The sequence below is a fragment of the Psammomys obesus genome, unplaced genomic scaffold (genome assembly GCF_907164565.1).
Source record: "Psammomys obesus unplaced genomic scaffold, mPsaObe1.curated_primary_1811, whole genome shotgun sequence".
NCBI classification, from domain to species: Eukaryota; Metazoa; Chordata; class Mammalia; order Rodentia; family Muridae; genus Psammomys; species Psammomys obesus.
This window is the reverse complement of record NW_026596034.1, coordinates 13677905-13685624: the sequence shown is the minus strand read 5'-3', so window position 1 is coordinate 13685624 and position 7720 is coordinate 13677905.

Here is a 7720-nt window from a genome sequence, read left to right as displayed (position 1 = left end):
GTGGCATGGGTGATAACAGGACAGGGCAGTCGTGGCTCTGTCCCTTGCTTTGCAAATCTCTTGCTAGCTATTGAGAATCATTTTGAATTCACATTTCTCCTAGCTTAATGTTAGCACACATCATTAGGCTCAAATAGATAGACTTAAACTATTTTTACATGTTTTTTTGACAAAATAAGGTGCTTTCTCAGACATCGTCTAGGCAGTAGTTGGAACCAGTGCACATTTGATACCCCTAAGTGTATGTGTATTGATGGACTCTGACTGCTTAATGTTTTAAGGTAATTAAACCACAAAAAACTCATTGGAATAATGTTTAGGGCTGACTTAAACCCTTAAAAGCCATTAGCAGTTAACTGCCAAGTTGTTCTGAGTCTCTGTGTGCATGAAATTGAATCATAGGCTAGTGGCAAGATGCATCAAACCCTGGCAGCTTTACATATTTTATCACGAACCAGGAAATAGGGAAAGAGGGTGAAAAAGTGAATTTGAGAGGAAGCAACTCCTCAGATTTCCCTAGGATCATTAACTGATTAACCCAATTTGACCTTCATTTGGTGGGATTGCAAATATTTCTTTTGTTCTCTTTAGTTACTTCAAATCAAAGAGTATGTTTGCTGCACCAGTAGAGTTTATACAATGAATGGGGTGTATAAGGCACCCACCCTACCGTCAAGAAGTTTAGCAACTTCAAGCAAGTCCTGCAGATATATAAATTTTTAGTGTAGTGTAGAATGCACCAGAGTAGGAATCATCAAATGAGAAGACATTTGCACAAGGTTTAGAAATATAAGATTTGGGGTGTCAGAAGATGCTAGGTTTGGAGAGGATACAATATGTTTGAAGCCTTCACTGTAACCAAAATTAAAGAGCGGTAAGCCTGTTCCTAGAAAAAAAATATTTATTAAAACATAAAAATAGCTAATTAAAATACAAGATTTTAAGAACAAGGGATTCTACCCTTTTGAATAAGCTTTAATCAGCTTTGACCACGAGAATGAGGCAATTTATTTTGTCCCATGTTTCTGTAATTTTTAATCCAAGACCTACTGATCTCATTACTCTAGAGCTTTGGAGGGAGAAACATACCATGGTGAAAATGTGTAGCAAATCCAAACCTTTTACATCATGTGCCAGAAAACAAAGAGGAAAATAAATAGACCAGGAGTCCATAATTCCATGCCATCAATAACCTAAGCACATCTCATAAAACATCAACTACTAAGATGGCTTAAGCCTCTTATTTGGTTCCACTATGGGGACCATGGCTTCAAGACGTGATGGGTATTCAACAACTAAGTTATATCATTTTTAGTGACAAAATATGCTGTTGTCATCACAGAGGACATCTGGAATGAAGAATTGATTCTAAATGAAGAATTCAAGAATCTGAGCAATGATGACATACTTAAACAATTAAATCCTTTTTCTTTTAAAAAGGAACAGAGGGAGTGGGCAGTGCTGTTAGAGGAAGTGAACCATATTCACTATAGTAGAGAAAAAATGGGCAAAAGATAATATTGCAGTTAAAATCATCAAAACATTCAATATTCTCCATAAATGACATTTAATGAACCCATCTGTAATCATTAGGTTAGAAATGAGCTTAAGACTGGAAATGACAGAATTTTGGATAACCACCCTTTTTCTATCAAGATTTTAAATGTTAGCAGTGATTTTTTTTTCAATCCAAGTGGACAGACCTTGTCCAAAGAGACCCTGTTGATGAGGCAGTGCTAACCATGTCAGCCTTCACCCTGGAAGTGGGAACAGGATGAAGGCCTTCATAAAATATCATTAGCAGCACAGGGTGGCTTTCATATTTTCACTCTTACCTGAACTTAAGGCTAAGACATTTTCAACAGATTCCATTCAGGCTGAAGAGATAACTAACCTGAGCACAAATTGAGCCCAGGCTGGTATCTCCCAGTAGGCAACAGGTGGAGTTTTACTTCTGGACCTGATTTTCATGAACACTTAGGACACATCTGTTTTCTCCCTGAGTTCATTTAAATAAAACCCAAACCTGTAAAAATCTGCAAGTGTGAGGGAAATGTTTAAAATGTAAATTATCTTAATAAAATTTGAATGTCCCTCTCACAACTAGAATGAGTTCTTTTTTTAAAGTGTTCATGACAAACTTTCTAAGCAAATGTTTTTCTTTGGGGCACCTTGAAGCATAATCATCATTTCTTTTTCAATTCATGTATACAGAGGGCTGGACATGTCTATATATCAAAAGTATTACTTTGAAAACTGTTGTTTTAGAAAACAAATGTCTTTAAATAAGTAAAACGTTTATAAACTTCTTTCTCATCAAGAAAATTTCCCCTATGTGCTTCTTCCAGAAGGAAAAAAAAAAAATCCCATCACCAACTTTAAATCCTTCTTTGAGTTCTCATTGATCATAGCCTTAGATTATCCAAACAGTCCAGGACTAAGATAACATATCTGAGACTTTGGAAAATCTCCAAAGTTCATTTTAGATTAAATCTACAGGGTTTTTTTTAGACTCATGAGCCCTTCTAGTGATAAAGGTGGATTATCACTGCACACTTCCTAATTAAGGACAAACACTAACTTGAGCTTCTTCTATATTTATAGCACAAATAGCATAACCTGCCTTTTCTGTTAAAAACTCCTATATTTCATATGTCTTTTGTGTGCATAGTGCAACCATTGTTCCTTCGAAGCCTGAAGTATTAATTTAGGAAAAGACTAAACTGTTTTTTTTTTTTTTTATTAAGATGAGATTTTCAACTTTGCTACTGTTGCCACTAGTTTCAAACTAATAGATCTGAATGTGAGAATTTTAAGTCAGCTTTTGATGGTGATAATGAATATAGAACTTTCTTTAATTAAAGTACTTTTAATCTGGGGGTGGAAAGCCAATTAGGAAGTCGCTGCATGCTTTACTCCAAAATTACATAGGTAGACCTGGATCAGAAGTGATAATGATGCTGAATCTTCAAAGATCTGGTTTATTATTGTTTTGTTACATACTGGTATTGTGAAACCAAAATCAAAGCAATGTTTCCTTGTTTGAAGAATTAGTGCTTGCTTTTATATCAAAGAATAATTTGTACATGGAATAACTACTATAATATAGCCCTGAGATGCAAGAAACGAAAGTGTTGATTCACTTTATGCAGAGTTTGTGAGAGTTCTAGAATCACAAGATAGGAGCCACTAAAAGATGTCTATCCTGGACTTGATAGTGCAAGCCTTTAAAAACAGTTCTCTGTAGGCAAAAAGATCTGTGAGTTTGAGACCAGTTTATTCTACATAATAAGTTCCAGGTCAGCCAGGGCTAAATGGTGAGACCTTGTCTCTAAAGACACTGAGCACGTGAGCAGTGCAGACAGAGAGAGACAGAGAAAGAGACAAAGACAGACAGACAGACAGAAAGAGAGACAGAGATACAGAGACAGAAACAGAGATCATTGTCTTTTTCAAGCAAATTAGAAATTGGATAACCTTGGCCTGGAGAGGTGGTTCAGAGGTTAAAAGCACTGGCTGCTTTTCCAGCTGTCCTTAGTTCAATTCCTAGAAACCTCAGGGTGGCTCATAACCATCTATTATGAGGTCTGTTACTCTCTTTTGGCAGGCAGACATACATGCAAACAGAACACTGCATATATAATAATTACATAAATCTTTTTAAAAAATGGATAACCAAGAAAAGTAACATTGTTACCTGAGGCTGGAGATGTCCTTCCTGGAAAATGTGTACTTAATACATTTTTCTTTGTTACAAGTTGATGTGAGGAGGTGGTTCAATAATTGAGACATTATTTGTCCAAAAAATATTTTATGAGAAAATAGAAAGTAGATTGATATAACACAGGTCTAAGTCCTGTATAATAAGGAATGATGGAAAGCATAGCTAGTAAATTTTTTAGTTGTAGTTAGTCCTAAAAGGTTTGTCTAACGGAGCTCAGGAGTAAAAGCATCTCAGCATGGCTTTGCCAACTAACTTGGAGTAGCCAAAGGAAGCATCATTTCTTTGGCCAACCACTGAGATAGATTCCAGGACGCAACAATGAGGATGCTAACATATGGAGGCTTCCTGCAGGAGATTTGAGAGGGTCTATTTCATGGTCATCATGATTTCCTCATATGTTGGACAACACTTCCTCACCTCTCTACACATCCAATTTTCTTCACCTATTCATGTAGAGTTTCTTATCCTCTGGTGAGCCTTTGTTGGCTGTGGGTGATGCATCACTGTTGGGAATAAACAATAGTAATTCTAGTGGGAGACTCTGAGTCGATGTAATAAGCAACAGCATTAGACAATGGTGACAAGACTAAGTGACAAGCACTATGATTATTACTAACTTGCTCTATTCACTAGTTGCTCAACAGATAGTTCATATGTTTTAACTCTAGTGTTCATGTTAGAGAATTCTGTAAAGTTATTTTTGCCTACCTCAGAGAATATTGATTTATGTTCTATGAAAGGTCATCAGCTCTCCTGCTAACGGCAGGTCACTTTTTTAAAATTTCATTTTCTAATCTTGATTGTTAAATTTTTTGGAATGCAAAGTGCCTGCGAGATCTCTGGTTTTGCCAAAGAGAGTGGATACTTTGAAAATGGACTGACTGAGGAGAAAGTTCACCATGAATGTGGGTAGCACCATCCCACAGGCTAGAGTCCTGGATGAAACAAAAGGGGAAGAGAGAGGCTAGACAAGTGGCTCAATAGTTACTGGTCTTACAAAGAACCTAATCTTACTGGTCTTACCAAGAACCTAATCTGTTTCCTAGCACCATGCTGAGTAGATAACAATCACCTAGAATTCCAGGTCCAGGGATGTAGCACCTTTGGAGCCCTTGTGTGCCTGTATCCACAGAGTCAAATACTTCCCTTCTCAATCATGTCCTTGCAATGATAGACCAATCCTAATGATAGACAAATCCTAATGAAACTCCTCTGAGAATCTCAGTTCTTTGTACATCAATCTGTTCTTTTCCTTGACAACATAGCCGTAGTGTAAGACGTCAATTAATGGAGTCATTTGAACCATAGATTCAGTAAGGCAACCAGTTCCAATTTTTCTCTTTCTGATCTCGAACAGACCTCCTTCTAGATTACAGACCTGAGTACGAAGAAGCCTACTGACCTTGACTAAGACACAATATGTTATTTCCATACAATGACAAGCAACTGTCTTTTTCTTATAATATTCTTAGGTGAAGTAAATGATATGAAATATGCTTATTAAGTTAAATCAGAGCTATTACATTAGTATATTATCATTAAACATATTAACAAGTGATAGCTCTGTATTTCATGATCTAAAATAAATTTCAAATGCTAGCCTTTTTCTTCTTTCTAGCTCAGAAATTTGAACCATGAATATCTGGTAGATAGACTCATCACATATGTAGACTTCTTAGACAAATTCACAAAAATCTAAATAGGGATCCAGCTAAAGTATTGTGTATCATTTTAAAAGAGTCAAATCCTTCATTTTGAATAATTTAAATATCCCTAGAAATAAATGTGAAAGTAACGTCTTAAGAAATATACTCTTAAAAATATGGTTGCCTTCACGAGACCTGAGCAAGAACACAGCAATCCACAAGTAAACATGACTGGGGGAGGTTGGAAAGGCCCTGCCCCTAGCTGGAGAGCTACAGGTGGTCAAAAGCTGTTTAGGTCAGTTTTCTCCTGGACCTAGCCCTGTGGGAGATTGCCCAAGCCTAAGTGGTCAGTCCTAAAGCCATGTTCATACAGACATGAACTAGACCCAATAGTGTGTATATATACATACATGTACAAATAATTTTAGGTAAGTAAATGAAACAATTTACCCCTTATGAAATAAAAAATGAAATTTTTAAAGGAAAATTAAAACATGGAAAACATGGTTGCAAAAAGATATAAACATACACAGATTTGGAGACTTTCATATTTTAAAAACTCAAAGAAGTTTGCAAAGATTTTAAAGCTTTGTTCCATTTTATTTAAGTACAGGCATCAACATTTGAGTAACAACATATCTGAGTAAAAACATACCCAGCCAAAGAATACAGAATGCACTCATTGGTTTTCTTTCCAATTTTATGCTATATGATAAGAATAGGTGTTTAAATGAGTTTTGTTATTCTAAATTCCTCGAGCCTGTTAAAAAGGCATTCATTCTGCCAGATCTTGTTATAGGTCCTTTAACACAGTCCACAATACAATCTCCTTGAATTTTTTCTTCTCTCTTTCACTGACCTTATTTTCTCTTACGCACTAGTCATCAGCTCTTCAGTTGTGTGAAATTTTCCTGAGGGGACAAGGACAAAGGTCTGTTCATCCCAATATGAAACTAATAGCAGATCACGAAAATTGTCTCACCCAAGCATACCTCTGTGAATCAGTGAGTTTATTGGGGCTATTGACAGAAACCTGATAGACTCAACGGCAGAGGTATCACCAAAAGTTCACGCAAGCATTAGTGACAACTCACAGAAGCTTCACCATTGGAGTTTGCCGAATACTTCAAAGATTGCTCCATGCATAGGAGAATGTCTTTTCAACGACTGTTACTGCTCATAGAATTTTGGAGAGATGGTCTGGGAACCGCACAACTTTTTCAGCTTCCCAAGCCTAGTAAGTTGTATGAGTGCAGTTCTTCCCTCTAAGAGAGAGTGTTTGAAGTTTGGGAAATTATCTCCACAGCATCCAGTTATCTTATTTCTATTGAATTATATCCTTGACCAAAATATAACTCCTGGGATGCTGTAAATACATATGTCTTTTTTTAAAATCCTCTAGGTTTCCAGGCCAAGCAAAGACTCTCACTCATATATTTTAAAAAAAAAAATGGACAGAGAAGGGGAGGTGACAGAAAAAAAAGAGAAAAGAAACTAAGACAAAGATAGCTGGAAAACAGGAAAGATATAGGAAAGATATAGAGAGGGAAGCAGGAAGGAAATGGAGCCTGAGTCCTTCCATGTGCTAGGACATGTGCTATATCCTGCTTAGTCCCGTGACCACTTGCATAATCATCACGGAACACTCTAACTCCTTTCCTACTCCTTCCAGCCCATCTCAACCATCTGCAGGCTCACATCTAAAAGCTTTCTTCCCTGTGTGCCATTAATTCCAGGATATTGTCATAAAACTGCTGATGCTTTCTTCGCACAGGGTAATTCTTTTCAGGGCAGAAAAACCTTTATTTTGAATATATCATGGAACTGATTTTTGCAAATCTATGGCTGTGCAGTGTACAGAGAATTTATCTAGAGTAACTATAGTCTTCCCTCTTTCTCTTCTCTCTACCCCCTAGAATGTCACCTCACCCCCAGTCTGGTTTGTCATGCAGAGTAATTCTGATTTCCTTCTTTCTCTTGCTTCTTCTCTATTCAATTTTATTCCTGCTGCAAGGGCACCACTTACTTATTTGTCATTTATTTGTACTTTGCTCCATTCTGTGAAGAATGTTGTATTACATGATCAGCTGTAATAAAAATATAGATGAAAATGTAAGTACAATATGAACATAGGATTATGATTAATCCATTTCTGTTCAGCTAAAGAAAAAAATGACAATAGGCAAATGGGTTAAAATGATATATCAGAGCAGGAAAAGTGTGTACCATAGTGCAAATTCAAAGTTTAGAACGAGATGAAAATAAAATGCCAAACACACACACACACACATATGTATATATATATATATATATATATATATATATATATATATATATATATATATATATA